At 39.8% G+C, this 12,267-nt stretch overlaps 1 protein-coding gene across 1 annotated transcript in view; it reads left to right on the top strand.

The window, feature by feature from the left end:
• PCCA (propionyl-CoA carboxylase subunit alpha) overlaps positions 1 to 12,267 on the top strand; it is a 421,935-nt gene that overhangs the window by 257,205 nt on the left and 152,463 nt on the right. The window lies entirely within an intron of this gene.

Below are 12,267 nucleotides of genomic sequence, written 5' to 3'. Positions count from 1 at the left end.
GTTGCAGACTAATGATTTTGAGAGACCCAGAATAGTTTTTAAAAAATGTCTGGGAATACCATGGATAGTATTACCAATGATGATAATGTGTGTGTTCCAAAAACCTGATACCTGGGCACAGTAAATAATATAGATGAGTAGTCAGACAATTAATGTGTCCCCCAACTTTAAATGCATCACCATTAGTATGGCAGATAAATGCATCTTTGGTGACTGTTTACAAGTGATGCATCAACTCCTATTGCACTTATAATTCCCATTGGTTTGAGCTTGCTGAGTGCCAGAATTTTATTTACATTTCTGGCTTTCTTGAAAATGATGATTGTATATCTATCTCACATTCTTGGAGATCATGCCTTATCGATGCAGGGCAAACCCAAATCTTGACATCAATACTTGCTATCAACACACTTAAATCCCCAGTCCCCAGTTTGAGTTCAGAACCAGATTTTCTTTTTATAAATTGCCTTTACTTCTCCTTTATCAATTTAAAGGAGCAATTCCACTTACCCCTGAGCCAAACACCTCTATTTTCAGTTCCAAGGAACCCTCACCCACTCACCCGTTCCCAAGATACTTACCGGTGAAGTTACTGGGTTTAAATCTCCTGATGGGGAAACAAAATGGCGGCCAAATCTCAGATCAGTAGCAAGCTTTTCATTAATGTCTATTAACACTGCATGTTTTGAATTAGGAAATACCTATACACCGGAATAATGCTGTGCTAACTAGCTAAGCATATGTGCGTTCATTATAAAAGCTGTTAAACATTTTGGTAACGATGAAACAGTCATTAAAAATGCTAAAAAATGAATTCTAGGCTTAAGTGCATATAGGTTACTTAGAAGTACTGGGTCTTTAAAGGGTTTTCCAGTTATCAAAGGGATTTGCCTTGGTGTCATGCCTTGAAAGCCTCTTCAGTAGTGGAGATTTGTATATTTAATCCTTGGCATTCTGTCACCCTTGTTTACATGATTTCAACTGCAGTTATGTACACTGTGACAGTGTCAAAAAGAGGGGGTGCGTGACGTCACGCGGATGCACGCAAGCTAAGGAAGCTCCGTGCACTCCGCCAGCATAATTTGATATAATCCCCGATCGCCGCACTGATTGGCCCCATGGGACATCACACAGGCCGGAGTAACCAGTAGGGATGGCGCAGAAGAAATCTCTGAAGCCGGGGACCCCTGATCTCGCCCGTTTCAGCTGCGGGCAGCCATTGGTGTCTGAAAAGAAAAAAACAAAGATGGCACCGCCGTGCTGTGTGCGTGCGTGCGTGGAAGTGCGCACTCACAAAGGTAAACAAAGGAGACAAGCTGAGGGGGATATCCCTGGCAGAAAAGCAACCCTTAGAAACTCTGCAGAGAGGGCCCCAGCAGAGGAGGGGGCAGGAGGGAGATCTGCTTCAAACAGTGAGCTGGATATGGCTTAGGATGACACAGTAATCACAAAGCAGGACCTCCAGAACATGCTTTCAGTCAGCTCTGGATAGAGCTGTAAGGGAATTTAAAACAGAAGTTTCCATACTGGCTAAAAGAACTTCGGAGCTTGAAAGTAAGATGGATATTTCCCTGCAAAATCAGGTAAATACTGATGATGAGGTCTTGCGTCTCAATGACTAGATTAGAGATATGAGGGACTGCATAGACGACCTGAAGAACAGGGAGCAGGGGCAGAATCTACGAATCCACATATGTTCCTAATTCGGTATGTGAAGAAGCCCTCCAGCTATATCTTAAGAAACTGTTTACGTCAATTGACCCCAGCTACAAGATGGCGATCTTCTGATGGATAGAGCCCATAGAGCCTTAGGTCAGAGATTTGATGACCCTAAAAGAAGCAGAGACGTGGTTCTAAGACTCCACTAATATGCAACCCAGGAAAGGATTATAAAAGGCTGCAAAAACAGAGGCTCCATTGAATTTGAAAACAATTCCATCCAGATTTTCCAGGATCTATCCAGGATGAAAATCGAAAGGAGGAGAGGGCTGCGACCTGTAATGGCAGTTCTCCAGGAAAAGGGTATTCGTTACTGGTGGGCCTTCCGTTCCGGCTGGTGGTAAATCATGAAGGCAGACAGATCTCAATCCGTTACCCCGAGGAATCGGCATCTTTTCTGTCGGCACTGGGTATGACCCCCAGGGATGGATCGGGCCAGCACCAAAGATCTCGAGAAGACAACATGGATGACGATCGATCTGCTGAGGGCACTACTCACTCAAAAATTATTTCCATATCAACAGTGGCTCTGTAGAATCAACATCAACACTATGGGAGGCACATAAGGCCACGATCAGGGGACATGATCAGGGGACAGCTAATCTCAATAGCATCACACAGAAAGAACAAAAATAAATGTTACAGAAAAAATTGTAAAATTAGAACAATCGCATAAAAATAATCCATCAAGGAAAATGTATAAAATCCTGACTCAAGCAAAGGAGGAACTCAAGAGGGTGCAATTAGAGGATGTAGAGAGAGCCCTTTAAATGGACCAAGCAAACGTACTATGATAAGGCGGATTATTTTTTGGCTAATAAATTTAGAGGTTTCCGGTTGAGAGCATTAGACTCAGCTATTAGGTTAAAAGGGGGAGAAGTGACCTGTAACCCCTCAAAGATAGCAGAGGAATTTGCTAAATTTTATACGGATCTCTATGATCTCGACAATTCAACTCTGAATGCTAAACCCCCGGACCTTACCCAGATTGAGACTTCGCTTTAGGAGGTTACAGTCTCTAAGATATCGGAGGAAGACCAGAAAGTTTTAAATACAAAAATAACCCGGTTAGAGTTGGTAAGGGTGTTAGCTCACTGAAGCCATCAAAGCTCTGGGCCCAGATGGTTTCTCAAATTTTGTAAAAAACATAAAACAAATATAATCTGGCACCTGGAAAAAAGTCCAAACATCAAATACTGACATCTGACCATATAATTATGTCCAGTCTGGATGGTCCGGGAACCTTCAGGTGTGTCTTGGAGGCGATCTCATAATATGTGGAAATAAACACATGAGATTATCATAGTGTGTAACTGCTGTTAACTGTTGGTAAAACAATACAAACACTAACTAACAGACTAACATACAAACAAACAAACCACTAAACAACACCTAATGATATGCTAGAAAACAAATTTGATAAAATACTATAAAACAGACAAATGTCTTGATCAAGGGAATAATTGACTTAGATGATGCTCATCCAGTGAGAAAAATTGAAATCCTACTTACGACAAGCAGGATTCCAAATAGCGTTACGGATAGTCTCTATCCTGTATGATCTTTCTCGGTCAGTCTTTCCTGGCAGCCTGGCTTATATTTATAAGATTCTGGTATTCACTATAGTGTCATAGTAACACTAAGTATATTTCATAACATTAGCGCTATTAGCACACTTCTTTTTTGCACTGTCTCAAATTTTGAACTACAAAAATGTTATAGGAATCCTAGGACTATGTTTACTAGATCTATTTATTGATTTTCTCAGCGGAAAACAAATCTGACCACCGATGACGAATGCCAATATAGTGGTGATTCCTAAAGAGGGTAAGGACCCATTATGTTGTGGTAGCTACAGACCGACCTCCTTGCTTAATACGGATTTGAAAATTTATAGAAACATTTTGGCCAACAGGCTGAACCCAATACTCCCTAGATTAATCCATTACCACCAGGTGGGTTTTTGAGCCTGGATGCGGAGAAGGCGTTTGACAGGATAAGATGGGACTTTAGACAAGATGTCGGAGGCATTTAGATTCTCAGGTTTTCTTCTTTTTTTTTTTTACAAGTGGTCCGTGCTCTATACCAAACATGATAGCCATGGTATATGGTAACAATTAAGAACGGGACTGGACAGGGGTGTCCCCTCTGTCCTCTTCTTTTTGTCTTGACAATTGAACCCCTTGCGGCAACAATCAGAGCTTCCCCAAATATACAAGGGGTTAATATAAAATATGAGTGTGACAAACTATCACTCTTTGCGGATTATATTATCCTTACTATAGCTAAAACATTGACATCTCTGCCGAATTTACAATCCGCTCTCCGCAGGTTTGGGGAATTGTCTGGGTATAAAGTTAATGTGGGAAAATCGGAAACGCTGAATTTAACGTTAATGGAAAGTGAGGTCGACGTTCTTAAACGGCATTTTGATTATAGGTGGAAAAAGACCCACCTGAAGTATTTGGGAATATACCTTACTAGGGACTATAACTCATCATATAAATATAAGTATCCTGACTACAAGTGTGGAATTCTCACTATAGTTCCTGGATAGGGTGTATAACCGCGGTTAAGATGAATATTCTCCCCAGACGTCTATATTATTTCCAAACATTACCAATATCTGTCCAACATACAAATATAAAAGAAATCCTAAACCGTATTATGCAATTTATTTTGAAACATAAATAACTCAGAAATAGGTAGGTCAATTATGTTGGAGTCTAAAGAATGAGGGGCTTTAGCTATCCCAACTATTCTAAAATATTATATAGCCTCTCATTTGAAACAAATGGTTTATTGGCATTCCCCGGGAGGAACCTATGCTTAGGTGGATCTGGAAAGCTCACTCAAATACCCGGTTGGCCTACATACTCTGCTGTGGTCGAGCTCTAGGACTGGGCTTGGGAGATAGCCTGAGCCGGCGGTAATCGGGTTTACTTTGAAAATCTGGCAGTCAGCGAAAAAGAAATACAAAGTTATGTCAATTCCATCTAGACTTAAATCGGTAATCCAGGGTTTTTGCCGAAGTTTCAGGGTCAGGACTTTGAAGCCTGGAGGCAGAATGCAATCCTAGAAATGGGAGATTTATTAGAAAAAGATAAGTTGATGTCGTTTGAGGAACTGATGAGAAAATATGGTTTACATCGGACAGAGGTGTTTAAATATATGCAGGTCTGACATTTTGTGCGACAGGGTGTCTATGAGGAGGAATTCCCTAAATATACACGATATGAAGATTTATGCAAAACAAAAAATATCAAAAGGGCCCGATCTCATCCCTGTACCAAGGCTTAATCCCCCAAAAGGAGACCCCGGCCCATAAATATATGGACCAGTGGGCTCTGGATTTCCAGACAGAAATAACAAGGGAAGACTGGGAAGATATATGGGATAATGCGGGCAAAACTTCTATATGTACAGAAGAGAATATTTACAAAATTGTGTTAAGCTGGTATTACACCCCCAAAAGGTTCAAGCAAATGTTTCCGGAGGCGACCGATAGATGTTGGAGGGGGTGCGGACAGATAGGGTATTTAGCCGTATATGGTGGGTTTGCCCAGTCATGCAGACATACTGGAGGACAGTTTGAAATTAATAGAAGATGTGACGGGAATCAAGGTTCCGCTAGACCCAATTTTAATCATTTTGGCTAAACCTATGGAAGATGTAAATCATTACTCAGCTAAATTAATTATGCATATATTAACCACGGCTAGATGCGAGGTAGCCGCAGCGTGGAAAAAGACGCTGCCGCCCTCCAGAAGAGGTTATTAGAAGGGTTAACGATGTACAATTAATTAATGGAAAGACACAACTCCTTTTTGAATCACACCACAAGGAAGTTTGATAGTCTGGGATCCCTGGGATGTTGGATAGGGGTGAGGCCCCAATAGGTCAGAGGATCTGGGAGTGATTAGTGTAGGATGTGTCGCTGATAAAATGTTATAAAACGCAAAATTTTGTATGCAATGTGATTGCTGTTGATTATAAGAATTCTGTTACAAAATGGTTGTTCCCCCCTCCCCCCTTTAATTTTTTTTCTGTACCCCTTCCCATTTATGTTTGAAAACCTTAATAAAAATTCTAAGTTAAAAAAAAATAAAACGGTGTCAAAACATGAGCGGAAATAACAAAATGATTGCGATGACATTAAGAATACACACTTCCTCTGATTAATTTTTCTTCTTCACAATCTTGCTAGCAGTATTAAAAAAAATAAAAAAAAAATACTGCTGTTGTAGTGTGAAAGTGCATCAGCTGTGACTAAATGTTTTGATACAGCCTTCTCAAAGGAGCGACTAGTGGCTTCTCTTTTAATGTGTGAAGCCGTTCCTGACGCTGCTCCTCACATGGATCTAATTAGTCTTTCACAGGGACTGGAAGTCCGTTTCTTGCAGCTGAATTCTCATTTAATTCACCCATAACTAGAAACACCTCTCTTCAAACGAGTGCCTTCAAAGAAAGGGGAGTTTAGGGTTGCATGTTTTACAGCTTTTTGATGTTGGTTTCCCTTTAGCTGAGACGATCTTCTGTTTATACAACTGTTATTATTAAGAAAACATAGCTTTGTTCGCTAGGGATCACTTGGTATCGGTGTCGGCGATTGAAAAGTTAAAGATCTGTGGAGCAGACATTGGTGAACAGTTAGGAAATCAATGTACCGTCTGCAAGAGTAATTTCCATGCTTTGCTATTTACAAAGAGTGGAAGTAAAATAATGAAAGATGTCATATTGGTAATCTGTAACAGTATGACAACAGGGTACTACAGTGTATCATGGAGACATGCCTTCATTTGTAAGATGTAGTACCAGTGATTGTAAGTGGTGCCACTTGCCTATACACTGTAGCTTACTCCTTTACTGTAAACTATTGCAGTCCTCCAGCTGTAACCAAAATATCAGACTGCTCAGTCCATGAATGGCGTAATTTCTTCTGGAATGTATTGGGGATGTTTAAACCCTGGGACTGTCAGTGACATGATCTCCCTGTTGTTGAACACACACTTCCCAATGTATTTTTCCATTCAGGCATGTATAAAGTTATTGTCACATGCTGACTAATTAGCCTAGGTGTTTTTTTAATTTGTTAGTTACGTGCAGTAGTCTCATTGTTTTGTTGTTAAGCCCTGCTGTTTGTCTCTCACCTTTCCAAGGAAAAAAAGGAAAAACACTTTTTATTGTGCATTTAATTGTAATGTAGCCCTAGAACTGTCCCACCATACAAGTAAACATTGTGATAATGGATAATATTCGAAGTTTGCTACAGTCCAAAGAATGGTATGCAGCGCTGTACTTTCCATTTTGCAGGCACCATGTGTACAGTACCTTTCCCAAAAAAACTTACAATCTAATTTTTGGTGCCTGAAGCGTAGAGATAATGTAAGTTTGTAGAGATAATGTAAGTTGGGCAAGTTCCCATAACAAGATCATACTAGATATTGGACAAGGTACATCTGCTGCAGAGCTAGTGTTCTTACTAAGCTACGCCTTCAATTGAAAAGCAACACTTACAACGTAACAAAAAGCAATTTTTTTGTCTTGTAATATTGGAATCACAAATACACCACATAGCACTGTTTATGCACAATATAGCTTGTGCCCAGTGAAATTACAAACCGTACTATAAAAAAAAATTGTTTATGAAAATAATTGGACCATTGAGCATGCATACATTTGAAACCCAAAGCGTAGCAATATTTTCATGCAGAGTTTTTTCTGAAGATGATTTGACTTGTGTCTTGGCGATCTTATGAGCATTGCTCTAACATACCACTAGTCAAAAATGTAACTACTTGCTCACTCTGTACCCCTTGCCAGGATCGTGTCAATCTGAAGAAACATACTGCATCATCACGATTTGGAGTACAAAATAAATCCTCATTATGTATACTCAATACTGTACATTTACCTTTTTTTTTTTTTTTTTTTTTTTTTTTTTTTTTTTAGTTGCACGAGAATTTAAGCTCAACCTTAATTCCGTATTTTATTTTTATTTCTCCATATTTTTATCAGTTGGTCATAACATCGAAACCATAATTTAACAGACATTGAGCTTTAAAGTAAACCAGTCCTGCAAGAGACACGCAAGGGTAGGGTTACCATTTGAGGTTCTATGTTATTTGTATGTTCTATTTCCAACTAGTATTTTTATTTGTCCTGAGGGTAATCCCACTTCAAAGTGCTTTATCTAGTGCCTTCATAATAAGACTAAAGCCTTCACATGTCACGAGAGAGTGGACTGGTGTAAGGCAGCAGAAAAGGAACGGTTTGTCAGAAAATACACTGAATGGTTAAGATGAGATGATGCCTTTATTGGCTTACTGATGTGCAAAGATGAATACTTTGGAGACCTCCTTTTCATGATTATTTCACGTTCAGCTATTATTTTAAAACCTTACGATGTTTTAAAGTAATGGTGTGGACTTCCGCCTTGGGGGTACATTTTTTTTTTTTTTTTTGCCTCACTGCATAATTTGAAAGAATTTCAAAGCCAAAACATTTCTCGTCAATCGGATTACCGTCCGTTTTGATGAAGATTAGAAGGTTCATTTTTTTTCATGAGCAGTGCCCTATTGATGTGTTCGGTCCGTTTTGATCAACGGACTGCTGATTCTTATATTTTACCTCCCTAGACTACATGTTTTTCCTGCCTTATTAACATATTCTGTCCACCAATACTGTGATTTCTTTTTATTTTATTTATTTATTTTTAGTCTGAAAGACTTTTTAAAATGTCCTCCATGTATGCCGCATCCGCCCAATTTTTATCATTTGTTTCCTTCCCGTGTCCCCGTTGACAATACAATACAGTACAGTTGTAATAACGCTACGGTGTGTAGCAAGTAGAATCTGGCTGAAGAAAAACATAAGAAACCAACTTTACGTGAGAAATTAATTATGTACAGTCTCACTAGGGTTGCCAGGTGTCCCGTATTAAACCGGAATGTCCTGTATTTGGACACTGTCCAGTAAAAAATTAGAGGTAATACTGGACGTGTGTATATGTGTAGAGGTATTACATCTCTGGACATAGTGACCTGGCTGGCTGGGCGGGGGGGTCACAGGATTTCCCTGAGCAGGGAGAGAAAGGGCTGTTGCTTGGGGGCTGGGCAGCTTCCTCCATCCTGATTGGCTGCTACTGGTTAACGAACCCAATCAGGAGGAGGTGTCACGAGCCTCAGGGTTTGGCCAAGGAGAGAAGGAAACCACATGGAGCACAACAGTGCGTGTGGTTACAGTTTTAATAGTGTATTAATAGTTTAATACTATTTGCACAGTGAGGCTCCTAACCATTTTAGAGACGTAGAAAACAGGTACTTACTACTTGAGCAAAGAACTAGATAACAAGGCGATTATTATTTTTTTTCAAATTGGGGCACTCATTTTGTTGACTTCTCGCTGCCCTCTCTAAATCAGTGTTGACATTACATGAGTTGTTGTGATCCTCTGCTCCAAGTCCAGCAAAAAAAAAATGCATGAACACCACTGAATGACCACGATGTGTGCAGGACATTGATTTAGGGAGGGATATGATTCCATTGTACAAGTCACAAAAGGAAATTGGTTCTGCTCTGCTTTAGTTGGGTTCATCACCTGTTCCACCCTTTAAAGGCTGAATTCAGACTTGTGATTTGCTCCCAACAAGAATAAAACAATACGACTACTAGTCTCTCTAAAAAAAAATGAATTGTGCTCAGAACACTTGTGAAATTGCAGGGCATAGCGCTTACTTTTTTGGGTACATTTATTTGAGCTTTCGAAGCTTGAGAGTTATGGCTAACTGTAATTTAATGAAACTTGTCATACCGTTGACATGTTTTGCAACTTATTTTGAGGGCAGCAGTAACTGTTCCACATGTAATTCTTGCAGCACATTGGCAATTTGCCCCACAAGAGAACGATGTAATGTGTTGGTAATATAAATAGCAAATTAGCATTTAAGCTACTGCACTTAAGTTATTTGGTTTCACATGTGCCTCTAGTTGGCAAGAAAAGAGCTGAAATTAAACTCTTCAGAAATCTGAATGCATAAAGGAGCTTGTTCTTTTGATTGAAACCACATACTTAGCATTTGATTTTAGCCAGTGCCAGTGGTAGGCAAAATTACTGCAAAAGAACAAATACATGGCAAGCTGTGAAAATGGCAATTGGCAATGCATGCCTTCTCTGCAATTGCAGTATTTCTGCAAATTCATCTGCAACTATTCTCTAATCTCTACAGGTATGTCAAATGTTTTACCTTTATTTCTAGTGGAATTACTTTGCTCTTCTTTCATCGAATGTACGTTGTTCTCCCCACAAGCTATGATTCTAAACATTTGTCAACTGATTGTCTTACTAAAAGGCTGTACTCTAAATCCCCTCAGCATATTTCATGAAAGAGAGGAGGAGGGAGCATTAGTGAGTAAATCATTCAGTCTTGTACAGTACAGTACTTTTGTATTTGGTAGGATTTTTTTCCCTACCAAATAACATTGCCACACACTGATTTTAATAAAAAATATATATATATATATATATATATATATATATATATATATATATATATATATATACATATACATATATATATATATATATATATATATATATATATATATATATATATATATATATATATACATACATATATATATATACATATACATACATACATACATACATATATATATATATATATATATATATATATATATATATATATATATATAATAGAAGAAAAAAGCGCCCAATCCTAGTGCATTACTGTGCAAAAAATGGTTTAATTCCCAATAAAAGGCTCATAAAATGAACTCGCAAACATAAGATAAAAAAGCATTGTATGAGTAATACTCATGCTCCAAAGGATCTGTAAGCACTGCTGCTCTGCTACTCTGCTCCGTGACACCACTGCATCCAGTACAGCCCCCGTGTATCTCTGCCAGCAGGCACTCACGTAATCAGGCTCCTCACAGTATTCTTTCCCCGGGAACACACCTCCAGATAGTTTAGGGTCCCACCGGGGACAATGTTTGCGGCGGAACGAACAGATGACGTCACGCCGTGCACGGAGATGGCAAGCAGGAGAATGTCAGGCAGAACTCATAGATCAACGCTGCAGGAATCCACAGCACACCTGGCCCTACGCGTTTCAACAGCTAAACTGTTTTCATCAGATGAGATGCGTCATCCCAGCCTCTGTCTAAAAGCTGTGTTTAAAACAGCATGCATTGGCTTGAGGATTTGCTTGTGTAATACGAGCTTGAGACAAAAGGTGGCACTGAGTACTCATTTGCATGTCATTTCCCAGAATGCCTTGCTGCAGTGGAAGCGCTGTATGCTGGGCGATAATGGGGAAAGACAGGGTTGCAGACCTGTCTAACACATGCAAATGAACATACAGTAATATTTACAGTTGCTTTATGCTTTACTGTGGAGGGTTTTTGTCACTTTATTTACCCACCATAACTATATATATATATATATATATATATATATATATAAAACAAATGATATTAAATACCAACGTTTCACACCTCAGCCAGGGGAGTCATCAGCCTGCACCTGTACAAATAACAATGTTTTAAAGGGATTTTTCTTTCCCTAGTTTAGGAATGTTTCACTGCCTATAATATTGGTAAAGGTTAATCCAGCGGTGCACAAAGTGGGGGGTGCGGGACTTTTTGGGGGGGGCACGGGCGCTTGCAAAGGCCCCGTGCTCTTCCCCGAGGCATTAAAATTAAATGCCGGTGGGATTGCGTGAGGCCTCTGCAACAAACATACCGAGGTTCAGTTGGTGTGACGCGTCACCATGGCAACGCAGCGTCAAATGATGTTGCGGTGTCATGTGGAGTGACGTCACACGGCGTCTCCATGGTAACGGGGTCATGTGACCCCACAGTGTCATTTGACGCCGCGGAGCGAGGTGTGGGGGGCGCAAAAGCGAGGGAGAGCAGGCAGGGGGGCGCAACTCCAAAAGTTTGTGCTCCCATTGGTTGATCTATGATGTATAAAAAAAATTATTCTCTTTTTTTTTTCCAGCTGTTATATTGTAACGTGCTGAATTTCACTAGCATTGCTAATAAGTTTTAAACCCCATGGTAGGGGGGCATCTCCAGCTTAAAACCTTGCTCACTCACTGCACCACACCTCAGGATTGCACCACACCTCAGGATTGCCCCACACCTCAGGCAGATATTCCACAGTGTAGTACAATGTGGGAGGGAGGACAATAACATCATATAACAAAAGAGTACATATATGTTAAGACAAACAGACCATAGGACAGTGGTCCCTCCTCCAAGGAGCTTACGATCTAGAAGGAAGGGAGTGTAGACCCAAGAAATAGTGTGTGCAAGTTTCTTAGCAAGGGTTTAGTTATCAACATCAGGACTCAGAATATGCAGTGCTAAGATGAAACTAAAAGAAAGAAGTTAACTCTCCTTGAGTGTGTGGTTTATAATGAACTTTTTAATGTATGTGTGATGGGGAGAGTCTGAGTCTGAGGTGGAGAGAAGTACAGTAGATCATTAGCAGTGTGTGGGGAGAGTACTTAGAAATTAG

This window comes from Ascaphus truei, chromosome 3 (genome assembly GCF_040206685.1).
Source record: "Ascaphus truei isolate aAscTru1 chromosome 3, aAscTru1.hap1, whole genome shotgun sequence".
Lineage (NCBI taxonomy): Eukaryota > Metazoa > Chordata > Amphibia > Anura > Ascaphidae > Ascaphus > Ascaphus truei.
Note: the sequence above shows the minus strand (reverse complement) of the source record. Positions and strands in the feature narration are given on the sequence as shown.